We start from the raw sequence: 14,077 nt of genomic DNA, 5'->3' as shown, positions 1-14,077 counted from the left end.
GGAGGAGCTGGCTGAGCGTCTGCAGAGCAGTAAGAGGCTTTCAACTCCTTTAACAGGATGGAAAGGAGGAATGATGGGAAAATGGAAATGTTTGTATTTCTACCCTCTGCTGTAAATACAGACATTTCTAAAACAAGATCTCATCGTTCCAGATTGGAAGAGAAATGAGCACATTCCCCACAGATAACCTGGTTAAAGTGTTGATTTGTAATATTTGTGTAAAAAGCTGAACACAAAGTTCACATGAAAAATGTTGCCTTTCACATTTGGCTGCACACAGTCAGGACTCATTTTTCCACCAGCAGGTATGAGCTAAATAACTATCAAGTTTTCTGAGTGTTTTGGTATTGCTTCAAGTGCTTGACTGGAGTTCAATTCCTGTGTAAAGTGAGACCATTTTGTGCCTACACCTAATCTTTCCCTCACTCCGTACCATTTCCTATCTTCCATGATGGTGTCAGACACTGTCAGAAATCTTGGCCTGTCAGTGTCAAAAACAAGCAGTTTTAGTGGACACAATTAGACAGGTGAACTTGCCTGGTGTGATTACTTTGCAGCCTTTGTGATCTTGCTCAATACAGGACCAGTTCTAAGAACATAACAAGTGAACCTAAAGAAAAAAGTAGAACAAAAAAGAGAGATATAAAAAAACTGGACTTAAATAACTAACCCCTTAATCTTGAACTGAATAAGACAGTGCCTAGCGTTGGCAGACCATCAGTGTCTGTTATCCAGAGCCTGATCCCAAAAATCACCATCTGCCTCCGTACTAAGTTCCTGTTCCCAGTGTGATTTTATGCCCTACACACAAGGTGAGGTTCTGACTGATAAAGAGTTAAAGAGTAGAGAAAACAGACGTCTTTCCCTGCCTCCCGTCTTAAAGGGTTCCACAAACTTTGCTGGTTCTATTTTCCCCTCGAGTGGTTATGTATTTTCTAACATAATCCTTGATCTGCAAGTATGTTAAGAGGTTGTTGCTATGGAGACCAGACTGGACCTCATGATGACTGAAGGAGGCAAAACTCCCATCCACAACGAGGTCTCCAATAGTCTGGATACCCACATTTTTCCACTGTGTAAAAGCTGAATTTAAAATAGAGGGGACAAATGAGGGGTTCCCTGCAGAACTGAAGGCAGTGCTGCCCAAGCTCCTCAAAAATGTCCCTTGTGTCCCTTTTTGTATATTTTAATGGCTCTTTAACATCATACCAGAGGACTGCGGTTGTAAACTAGCCTCTGGCTAACACTGGCACATTTACAGGAATGTTAATTAATGTGCACTGTCCTCTCTAAATAGATAAATTAAAATTAATCTTCCTGACCAGAGGCAAAAAAAAAAATCTGGATGAGGTGTACACAAACATGTCAGGAGCATACAAAGCTGCCATAAAAGCTCCATACCTTGGCTTGTCAGACACCATCCTATAGACCTAATTGTCTTTTGTTGTGCATACTTTTAATCTTTTAATCTTGTACCCTGCTGCTTTTATGAGTGCCAAACTCAATTTTGTTGTAGAAATTACAATGACAATAAACTTCCTATGTACAGCAGGGTGTCATCTGCATGTAGTGAGATTTTACTAATTATATCTTTTGTACTGTATCCATGTACTTTGGGATTGGAACTAATGACCTGAGCAAGAGGCTCAAAGGCCAAAGCAAAAATCATTGATAAGGAGATAAGGAACAGTATTATAGCTGCTGTGCAGCGATGGGTCGGGTCTGGGCAGTTTTAAGCAATTCTAAGCAACAAGCAGAAGAATATGAATTTAAACTGAACTGATTGACACACCTGGTAAGAAAAGGGCACAGGCCTGGAGGGGACAGATGATTGGCCAAGACACAACAAAGACATGCAACACGGGGGCGGGGCTAATGAGACAATGCAGGGCAGGTGTGAGGACAAACAACCTGACAAGACTATGGAGGAACAATAGGGACAAAATGAACACAGCAGACTAAAATATAACAAACATTATAGCTGCTGCGCAGCAATGGTCGGGGCCAGGCAAGTTTAGGCAATTCTGAGCAACAAGTAGAGAATAGGAAGATGAAAAGAAAGGTGGCATTCTTTTGTGCATTTTGTATCAGCTGAGGCTTGAACTCTCAGTTTCTGGCATGAAGGACAATGCTCTATCTCACTGAGCTAATTGGCAAGTGTCATTTCATGTGAGGCTTCACAAAATGACTAAGATAGTCACATGACAGCAGCCGCCTAAGCATGGAAAGGCAGATTTCAAACCACTGTAAAATAAATAAATTAGTCATGAAGACAAAAATCTGACAGTGATGATCTGGCATTGGACTGGACCTTTGTGCAAAGTTTGGTGAATTTTCGCACGTGGGAATGTTGCACAAGCTGAGGCTTGAACTCACAATCTTTGACACTGAGGCCTAGCCTCTATTTCACTGAGCTAAAACTTCACATGCAGCTTCACAGACTGACTGAGCCAATCACTGACCTGCAGGACAGCAGGCAGCCATGTATGGAAAGGCAAATTTTAAACAGCTGTCAAAAATTCAGTTATTAAGACAAAAATCTGAAAATACAGATATTGCATCTAGACAGCATGGAGATGTTGATCATTTGTTTTTAACAATGATTGATTTGCTCCATAAGTGAAAAACTGTTTCAAAATGCCATTTTTGCATTGACTCCAATTGTTCACATGAGAGCAAAATTCAAAATGCTGTCAAAATTTTTTTTGAGATACACATTTGAAATTCGCCACACATCATCTACCATGACTCTAGAATTTTGTCAATTTTTTTTCATGAACATTGAAGATTTATTTAGCGAGAATTTGCGGGTATATATTTACAGTACCATTTACAGTCAAACATTTTGATGCTTAGTAGGCTCAATTTTTGATAAATCAAAAATCTGAGAAACAACGTTTGTGTAGGACAGTCTGAAGATGCTCTGTATCAATTTTTGTGTCAATTGAGCAAAAATTGTGGGAGGAGATAGGTTTAATAAGTTTTACAGTTTTTGAAAAAAACAGAGTGATGGACTTCATAATTTGCAATAGGTTTGAGTGGACAAAAGTTTCTTCAGTATTGAGGCTACAGTTTGATGAAAGTTGTGAAGTTGTAGCACATATGTTTGATTTGTTATGAATTTTCAAAGTTTTGAACTATAGAGGCTTGCTATAGCGCCACCATCAGGACTATTGACTTAAGTTTGCAGCTGAGGTAATCTGGCATGGGACTGGACCTTTGTGCAAAGTTTGGTGATTTTTCACCCATGGGAAGTATGATTTCCTCGGAAGAAGAAAGAAAGAAAGAAGAAGAACACGTAGGAATACAATAGTGTCCTGGCAGCATAGGCTGCCCGGACCCTAATTATTCTCATGCATCTGTGAAGTTGAAATGGTGAAGAAAGAATCTTATATTAGTGACGACTCTAGCACAAGGCTCATGATTTTTATCCATTTTTCAAGTTGTTCGCCAACATCATATCTTCTTGGGTCTGAAAAGACATAAGGCCATTCCAATTGGTTGAAAGCATTTTCTGTGTCTAGAGAGAGGACAGGCAGATCATTTGTCCTCTTGTTCTGAATAAATTATATTGAAAAGGTGTCTTAGATTAAAGAATGAATGCCTGTTTGCTATGAAGCCTGTCTGGTCAAGATGGATAAGTTTACCAATTAGAGAGCTGAGTCTTGAAGCCAGATTTTTGGCAAGTATCTTTTGATCATATGTCAAGAGGGATATCAGTCTGTAAGTAATTACTTCCTCGGGATCTTTTCCCCTTTGAGGTATAACTGTTAGAATGGCTTCCTTCAGAGTAGGTGGCAGGGTGTAATCTGGGCTTGCTTGTACATTTTTAACAAGTTACGTTAAAGGAGATCACTTAATTCTTTAAAAAAAATTCACCAGGACTGCTTTTCCACTTTTCAATGTTGTAATTGTATGTTGTATGTCTAAAAATGCGAGATCTGTGTTCAGGAAATCTCTGTCTTCCTGATTTAGGGTTGGAAAGTTACAGCTGTCAAGAAAGTTTTGTAGAACTGAGTCATACTGTATGGCTAAAAGGAGTAAAATGATTCATAAAATTGTTTGAATCTGTGATTAATGTTTTTTTGAGATGTTAACATGTTTCATCATATGATATCACCTTGATAATTGTATGGTCACTTTCTATTTTCCTTAGTTGTTTAGCTAATAACTTGTGAGGTTGGTTTTTTTTTTAAAGAATGCTGTGGTAATACAATTTGAGAGCAACAGATTGCGCTTGTATCTGTAGATTTTTTTTTTTTTTTTTTTTTAAGTATTGTATCTTTCCACAGCATGAAAAGATTCAATACATCCTCTCAAATAATGTATCAGAACTTCCCATTATATTGATGGAGATGTTTCAGGAAGGTCCTTCATTTCCAAGAAAAATGAGATTTATTCTTTAATGTACTTATTGAACTCTGGCTCTTTCAGCAGTTGTGGATCAAGTCTCCATGTTTTTTCAGACTAGGTCAAATTATCTAAATTTAAAGACAGAGAGATCGTGGTGTGGTCTGAAATTACTATATCATAATATTTTATGTTACCAGTGTATGACAACAACTTGGCATCCATCAAGGAGTAGTCAAGTGTCGAGTGTACACATTACACTCTTTCTTGCGACTGGAAAATCTTCCAACCAACCAAATTGGAATGTTTTCAAAGTATTCCCTAATGAAAATGCTCGAGTTGGAGTTTGGCAGTGTTGTGCAAGTTCATAGTTCTCATGAACTAGTTCAAAGTTCAGTTCACACAGTATAAAAATGAATAGTTCACATTCATAGTTCACCATTTCAATTTTGAACTAGTTCAAAGTTCAGTTCATTTCAGTTTTTTTAGGTGAAAAGTGAGAATGAAAGACTGACCTTGTTTTTCAAAGAAATTGTCCTAGTGGAATTGTAGAAATCTGTAAATCTCAAACAATGTAGTCCATTATTAATTTGTCTACCTGTTGCTGGGAAATCCAGTAATACCCCTGAAGGCTGCAGGCAGTGTGACTTGGGTTGTTTGGGGCTGGCAGGGGGTGTTCTTGCCCATTCCTGATGACTTTTTGGGATTGTCAAGGACTTGTAGATATTTTCTCACACTGGATGGATGCTTCAACTCCAAATGCCTTTTCAAATTTGAAGTTGACATGTCCACCTTCGCTGAAAGTGTTTTTCAGCGCAGGTGGACATGATTTGCACAGAAAGGTTAGATTTTTGCTGTCGGAATCAATGCAGGGCCCTATAAAATCTGTTTTTTCCCCCCCCCAAATTCCGTTTTATTTTTTCCCAAATTCCGTTTTTTCCGTTTTAATTTTTGGGAATTCAGTTTTTTACCCTTTACTCTTATTTTACTTTACTACCAAAAAAGAGTGTTTTTAATGTTTATGACTAAAATGCACACAAATAGAAATAGAAATTACCTTAAATTAATTGAGGTAACAAATAAACAACACTTTATTTATTTATTTATTTATTTAACAATTACATTGTTATAGCAGTAAAAGGTGAAAATGATATGTTATTAATAATTGAACAATGTTAAATTATTTGTTTTAAAAATGTAAATTACTTATCAAACAGACCTAACAATTCAGCTACCAATGAATGAGCAGTAGTATGCCTGTGATAACATAGATTGAAAAATAAGCCGAAGTGATACCTCTTCTCTGAATAGACAAGCTAAGCCAGTGTGCTGCTGTTAGCCAGTGAAAATAGCGCAGAGTGGTCGCTCTTCGCGTTGTTACACAAGCTATGTCAGTGCGCCGCTGTAGCTGGAAAGTTTCTTTGCTTTTGGACTCGCACGGTGCCGGTGCAGCTGTTGGAATGGTTTTCTTGGTGGTGCAGGTGCAGGTGAAACTACTGGAGGGGTTGTGCCACCCAGATTTGCTTCCGTCCATGTAATTTTCCCCAGACATATGTTCATATTCCACACAAAAACAGCATTTCATTCAAATTATGTCAAATTCCGCAATATTCCGTGTTAAAAAGGAGAAGGGAAATTCCGCAATAATTGGACCTAAACATTGGCGCTGACTCTCACATAATCTGAACGAGTTCACGTTCAAGTTCTTTATTTACAAATACATTGCGTTCAGTTCAACGTTCTTAAAAAAATGAACGTGTTCAATGAACGCGTTCTTTTGAACGCGTTCATGCACAACACTGGAGTTTGGTGCTCTACGAGATGACGAATGGTCCAGATATGGGTCTTAAATGGATTCAGGTCTCCTCTTATTATTAAATTGGTCTGTGAAATGTCAAGAATCTGATCTAGAACATGTTTGTAAAATGAGGGCAAATCCATGAGCAAAGAGAACATTTCCCCTTCTATCTCCCTCTGCCCTTCAAATAAAGTACTCATTGTCTTGCCTTTGCAAAGTAATGTGTGACCCCTCTTAGAAAGTCATAGATAAAACAATAGGCTATAGGTCTACCACTGGCTGTCTGCAGGACATTGCCATCAGTCCCTCCATTAACAAGACATGTTATGTTTATAGACAGTTAAACAAGAAATAAACAAAAATATGTACACATTAAGTGACTAAATGCTATGGCATTATCCAGAGTACCTTGCTCTACTTTGCCACCAAGTTCTAGTCACGCCCAGCATTTGCAGCATTGTCGTCAGAGGATCTTCTGTATCCTTGTTGCCTGTGCCAAATTGAAGCTTGGGGAACTTGCAGGCTTTCCTTGGGTCAGTAAACACAGTCTCAGTGAATTTTAACGTCACTCTCAGCTTCACTGGATACAACATACCAAGCTCACGGCTTGTCCTGAGGCATCCCTGTGCTCTTTTAAATGCTGCTCTGCAATTTGTGAAGTTGAGGAAGATGTGAGTTGCACAACAAGTGGCCAAGTGTGTTCTGTATCGTATGGGCGTCTCTGCAGCACCCTGTGTGACTGATCAGTAAGTCACCCTGAGACAGCACATCTTTGAGGAGCTGCGACACAAATGTATTTGTGTAAGGACCTTTCTCAGTCCCTTCCTGCAGCATTGTAATGTGCACATTTTGTCCTCTAGACTGCCTCTAGAAAGATCCATATTCTTGTCTCTCTTGGCTCTGTAATGGTGAAGCCGTGTTGGTCGCTGGATGTTTACAAGGCCTGGATGGGGCTCTGAGTTTCAGTCTTAAGAGCCGACAGTTCTCCTCTAATCGTGGTGGCAACCTCATTGATCTGAGTATCAATTGTACAACAAATCTCGATCTTGGTGTTTTGCAGATCAGCAGGTAGTGCAGTGATGGCCTCTAGAATAGTGGCATCAGCTGTCTCATAAGTAACTTCAGGAGAGTCTAGGGGCATCTTGTCCTTCAAGGAATGCATCCTCAAACTTGCCTTCATCCTGGCCTAGTGTGCATAAATAATGTCTGGGCTGTTCCCTATCATATATGATGGCTTGACATGTCATGGGAATTGTCAAAATGTTAAATTAATGCCAAATGTAATTAAAATTTACAGGCGCTACTGGGGAGCGTGACCTACTGACTCGTTGCTAAATAGTGTCCCCTCAATTCCAAAAATTTTAGCCCCTATTAGCCACTGGGACCACAAAAGCTGGAAAAATAGAGCCCAGGTTTAAAAATACCAGAATTAATCTGTAACCATGTCATTGAACTGGTTGTATGGAAGTTATTGCAAAACAACTAAAATAGCCTTTGCCAAGTTCTGACAGTTGAAAAGGGTCAATAGATACATGTACAGGAAATACTCACATTTCTCCCATTTAAAGGAACAGTGTGTAATCTTACACACTGTGTGTAAGATTTAGCGGCATCTAGCGCATTGCAACCAAGTGAACACCCCGCTTCGCTCCCCCTCCCTTTCCGACCGAGGAGGAGCAGCTACGGAGGCCTTCGCGTGCCATACAAGTGCCATCATGTCATCTACGGGTGCATCGAGTCTCAATGAGTCTTTGACGTCGGGTTATGAGGTTCGCTTAGATAGTTCTAAAACTTATTTACGACTCGTGTTGTCTGTATGTCTATATGTAATATCGCTAATATTACTGTTACTTGTTCCGCATTGTGATAGCATTTCATTGCTAACGTTGGCTAGCTGGTTCGCATGCAAGTACAAGCTAAGTTTAGCTCAGTCGTCTGGTAGTGATGGAAGTTAGCAGGATGATTTCCCCCCCTCGGTTTGCAGCGGCGCCACATTACGAGAGGGAGACGGCGGAGAAGAAGACTTGGTGGAGCGGGCAGGGCGAGTCGAGGGAGAGGAGCCGGAGCGGCATCTTCTAGAGATGAAGATGAGGAGAGAGTGGAGGCCCTGCAAAGCCGACAAACAGAAGCGACCAAGGTAGGTAACGTTTCTTATGAAATGGTTTTATTGTATGTTTTTTTTTCACTATCTGGTCTGTGCGATATGAATGATACCAATACAATACAAAGTGGTATTCATATAGCAGCTCAATGGTTACATTACTGTAATTTGTAGGGCGATGTGTTATTGCAGTGTAACGTGAGTCATTGTTTGGGAAACGTTAACGGTGGCAGTTCTGCCTATGTTGCCGCCCTAGGCGAAATTACTGGCTTGCGCCCTTTCATGTTACTACTCCAACCCCCCCGCCCCCGCGGCACCAGTCGGCCGCGGCACCGGGGCACCATCAGGCGGCATCAGGTGGCACCATCAGTCGGCATCAGGCGGCACCATCAGTCGGCATCAGGCGGCACCATCAGTCGGCATCAGGCGAGCCGGCCGCGGCACTGGCCGGCATCAGGCAGCTCACCTGTCAGATCCGGCAGACCTGACCGGGTGGGCGCGGTACCGGTGCCGGTGCCGTGGCTGGCCCGCCTGATGCTGACTGATGGTGCCGCGGCCGGCCCGCCTGTTGCTGACTGATGGTGCCGCGGCAGGTGTGGGTCAATACGGTAGTCTAGAAAACTGGCGATTTTTTTTTTTTTCTCGTGCGCCCCCAAGTAGATTGCCCATAGCAAAAACCGTCCCTGAACGTTAACAAGGCAACTCAATCATTTTACACACTACAAGAACAGTATGAAGAGATATTTTGGTATTTTGTAAATGCCTGTCATTGTTTTAGACGTTGACAACATGCTAGACAGCTTACAAACTATTACAGTGTTAGTACCATACTGACATCATGGAACTTATTTGCATTTTTCCTGGGTTTTATTTCCTCAGAAATTTCTTCAGGAGATGACCCTTGAGGAACACAGGGAGCTCACCTCACAGCTTCTGGAGAGGCAGCCAGGCCTGGTTTTTGATACCCTGGCGATGTATCAGCGCAGGCATGGTGCCCCACCTTTTGCTGGAGTGCCAGGGGTGCCATGGTGTACTTGTGGTAACTTTAGGGATATGCCTACGGACCTAGAGAGGAAGTGCTGTGGCCAGGATCCAAAAAATTGTGTCAGCCTATTACCACACTTCTCCCAGTACTGCCTTACTGAAGGATTTCTGCATATTCACAGGCAGTACCGGGAGGACATTACGGTATTAGGCCAAGCCAGTGGGCCTGGAGATGACAACCGGGAGTACCGCTATGCTGCCTATAGACACTTCATCTATTGGCAACATGGTTCCTTAGGGCAGGGAAACCGACGTGTCATCCCCAGCTGCTGTGTTTGGAGGATCAGGGACAGGTTCCCTGATCCCCAAGGACACTACACTGGTTTCGTACCTGGCATCTGAGTTTCCTTTCAGGCCCTCTGGTATGTCCATACATTACCACAAGTACTCACATACCTGCATGTCCATCATCAGGGCATCAAAACAATATCAACATCCGGTACTTTTTTGAAGGCAAAAAAATGTTATGGTTATATTTTTAATTCATTATAATTGTTATTATTCTCTATATATATACATTTGCTTTTGTAATTATTTATTCATTTGTATTTGTTCCATTGAAGTTTTTTCAAAGTGCAATAAAAAAAAGACAATCATCAAATATATGTGCTTTATTTACTGCAATTATATACATGTAAACATAAACTTAGTATATAGTGACTTTATATATAATTATATGGTAAGTATGACAGTACTGCACTTTCCTTTTAATTACTATCATTTGTCAATGTGACATATTGCCACACACAATGTATGCATGTACTGTTTATTACAAGGGACAAGTGTACCTTACAATTTTGATACCAAAAATGTGTAAAAAACTGTAACTACTGACATTTGTAAAATGAAAGACTTATTTATAAAGAAATTGTAGGCCACACATTTTTATGTAGACAATAGCAATAGATCTGCTGGCACACAATCATAAAAATACAGCATTTAGTGTCAAACAGACAAAACATTTCAAGAGCTTATTATGTCTACTTTACAGTAGACTGAGAAAAACAAAAAATGAGATGGCAAAGCATTGGTTGGAATAGTAAGAGCTGTGCATTTATCACTTTGATTCAGTCATGGATTGTTGGAAGACTCCTATCTGGATCAGTCTGATTCATCATCATCACGGAAAGCTGGTCCTGTTGAAGACAGAGACATAACATTAATTTCATACAAAATAATGCTATTTCACCAAGAGCACAAGTTGCATGGTAAGTTAACATGCATCAGTAAAGGCAAACAAATCTGTCATTTACCTAGTCCTCTCCATACTTGTGTCCGCACCAGTTCTGCTATGGATGGTGCAGGTACAGGGGGCACTAGTCCGAGCCGTCTGGGGTCATCCGGTCGAAGGCTCCTCCTTCGAGGCATCCCTACTCCACTTGTGATTCTTCGGTTAACAATCTTTGCTTGCAGCTCAGTTATGTAGCCATAGGTTTTTTCAGCTTTCAGGGCGTAGACACTGTATCGCATTTTTCTTGTGCAGCCTTCTAAAACTGTAAACATCAACTATTAAAAACGTTCATTACCTGCAAAACAATATAACACTTGACAAAAAAAAGTATATAAATAATCACTTGAATACAAAACTTCCATTACTGTATATGGGAATATTTCCATTGTGCAAGCCATATTCTTGTTTCAGTAATTCAAGTGTGAAACTTACATCTCTTTGCCATCAGCTGTTTTCAGTGTTGGTCGGGTGCGGTGAAAATTGTAGTCCAAAGCAGCAAGCAGAACTCTTGCCTCATAAACTGGAGGACTGAAAGCGTAGCGCTTGCTGGCATACATCCGAATGTGATTCTGGAATGCCTCTAGGTCTGCAGTTGATCTGATTGAACAAAACAAAAAAAAAATTAAGAAATAAACCCAAACAGTCATAATGGCATGTGTGTGATATGTTGCCACACTTTACCTGAAGCGCAGATATTTATGTACATCCTTCTGCAAACGCTTGTTGTAAACGATGTCCACCAGCGCATTGTAGCACTTCGAGTCCCTCTTGATTCACTCCTTTTCACGAGTGTCTTCCAGGTGGTCATGTTGGCAGCTTCCATATTCCCAGGTGTGATGGTTACAGACATGATGAAGGATACCAGTCCACAGTGTCTGCGAAAACCAAGAGCACTATAAATCAAGCATTTATATGGCATTGAATTAACTGATTGAGAGAAAAAATATATAAATTGTGTGCCTACAAGAAACTCCTCGGTTGTGTCAGCTGTCTTACAGCACCACCAAAAATGGTTTACGATGTCTTTCAGCCAGTTGAGGAGAAGGGACTGTCCTTTTATCTTTGCTGCCTTGATGAGACAAACAAACAAACAAACAAACAAACAAACAAACAAACAAACCAAACATAGTATTAGACATGGGTATTAACACACCTTCAGCCAGAAATCAACTTTTGCTGTCTTTGATTAAAATGAAAGTGTGCATAATCTCTGCCATCAATGTCACATTGCTGAATACTCCGATGTAAGGCAAATCAATTTTAAGACAGATATGTAGGTAATAACATGATCCACTTATTAAACTTACTGCAGCAATTTTTTTGGCCAGGTTTTTGGCACCATGCCACATGTCAAGACTATGATGAATTTCATGAGCCTTGTATCTGCCTTTGTCTGGGTCTGTGAAATGGGCAATCAAATTTTACCACAATATTTCAATCATCTTTTCAACTAATGCATTCAAACATTATGTATGGTGAGTACTTACTCATAAGTGCTCCAATCTGGGCGTGAGCATCTGTGCAGATCTCCACTAGCTTGATCTCTGATGTACGCTTGTCCATGGTCTCGATAAAACCCTGCTTCTCCATGATGACAGAATTCCAGGATGTCTGCCGTTTATCTATGGTTGCGACATGAATGATCTCCTTGGTATCATTTTCCATTGTGGTATAGCTGCAGTATTGCGCACAATGGCCTGGTGAGTCATTTCTGCCATCCGCTGGGAAAAAAGTAATAAAAATAACACCCAAACACAGAAATTAGTCATTTGCTCACATATAAGCACACCGCCATTGCCAGATGTTTTCTATACACATAACATGGTAAAGTTTATGTTATGCACCTAGGACCACCACATCTTTCCCTTGAAGACGACTGATGGCCTCAGTCCTTTTCTCTTCCCAGAACTCCTTTATTGTGTCGACACAGTAAGTGTCCTAAATGGAGAAGAAGGTGTTTTTGTTCACCATTCCCATGTTCATAAATTTGAACAGGAGGGCAACCTTTGTGTAGTTGTTGCCAGACAGCAAAATGTTGGTGGACAAGAGAAAATCTCCAGCTTGCATCCCAAACTTCATTACAGGCTGAGAATTCCACCTCCACAACCGATGTCCTTTGGGGCAGATCTAAAAGTCAAGTAAAAATGACAAAAAGCTGCACGTACAGCACCAGCTTTCATTTGATACATTTGCTTTTATGCGAACATACAGTTATGATACGACTGTTAACACTTACCCATTCAACACTTGTTGCCGTGCCCTTGGAAGTGATGTTGATCTCAAAGGGGCCAACGGAGTCACACACTGCACCAGTGTTCAAAATGGCTGTACATTTATCCACAGGCAGGATCAAAAACGTAGCCAGTTGTCTCAAGCAGTCCTCATATAGTATTGAAGCTCTGGCTCCTATGATGTCATCTTCACAAAGGACATGCTGTGGGTCTGGGAGAACAGGAGCCTGATCACAGGGAGAGGGCTCATCAGGAGGGTCTTCATGTGAGGGTTGGTCATGCACAGTCTCATCGATTCCAATAACCGGAAATTGATCTATGCACTGTGCCTTCTTTAATGCTCCACCCATTCTGTTGAGGCACAACATAAAGGCATATGTGTTAAAAAAGGAAACAAACCATACAACAATAGCAGAATAAACACTGACTGATAACATACCGTATACAAATTGGTGGAATATAATCTTCATCGGAGCTGTCACCCTTCTCTCCCTCTTTTTCATGAAGGGAAGGGGAACCTTCATCTGCCCAGTCAATTCTGTAAAGAAAGGCATATTCAGAAAACTATAACTTTTGTAAAGTGAACAATAAGTAGTAGTACATGTCATTATGAAGTTGTACTTACACACTGTTCATGGGGTCATATAAAACATTTTCTTCCATGTCCTCCTCCACAATGCTCATATCATGGAAGCTGCAGAAATTAAAACAGTAACAATTAGAAATCAAAACATTAACAATTTACAAATGATTCCAATCAAAAACAGTCATGTATAGCAAAGAAGTTAGGACATTTGAACTGTTACCTTTGTTCAAGACCCTGGATATCTGTGGCCTCTGGGATGACAGTCAGACGCTCCTCTCTGTAAAACATATACAGAGCACGATCCATATATCACACATACGGAGAGGAAACATGAATTTAGAAAGAAAAACTTATAAATAAGCTACTTTACTTATAATCAAACATATTAGGACGGCACAGTTAATTCACTGAAATTACTTGCCTGTCTGTCCCACTTGAAGTACCTATGCTGGACAATGCTGGAGCTGCGCCTTGAGGGGTTTTTCCCTTCATAGGGGTCGATGTTGCGGGACTTTGCTCATAGCTAGAGAAATAACAGCAACATTAAGAATATAAGTGCTACATGATACATTCGCACATTCTGTTGCGTCCCAACCTGCGGGGATCAGGCTTTCCTCTACAAACATATCAAAATAAATCAAGTATAGCACTGCTGGCAGATCAACTAAAAACATGATATTGTGCGGAGCCCCCCGGTGTCTGCGGGAAAGAAGGCCCACGCGTAAATCTGTGCTCT

General features: G+C 40.7%; 1 protein-coding gene across 1 annotated transcript in view; it reads left to right on the top strand.

Annotated features, from left to right (window-relative positions):
* Window positions 1–14,077, top strand: part of LOC115356560 (NLR family CARD domain-containing protein 3-like) — a 65,453-nt gene continuing 51,376 nt past the window's right edge. The window contains exon 1 of the mRNA XM_030047776.1: window positions 1–29. The gene's annotated coding sequence lies outside the window, so the exon portion shown is untranslated. The remainder of the gene's footprint in view (window positions 30–14,077) is intronic.

The sequence above is a fragment of the Myripristis murdjan genome, chromosome 24, assembly GCF_902150065.1.
Source record: "Myripristis murdjan chromosome 24, fMyrMur1.1, whole genome shotgun sequence".
NCBI lineage: Eukaryota > Metazoa > Chordata > Actinopteri > Holocentriformes > Holocentridae > Myripristis > Myripristis murdjan.
This window is presented reverse-complemented; position numbering and strand designations above follow the sequence as displayed.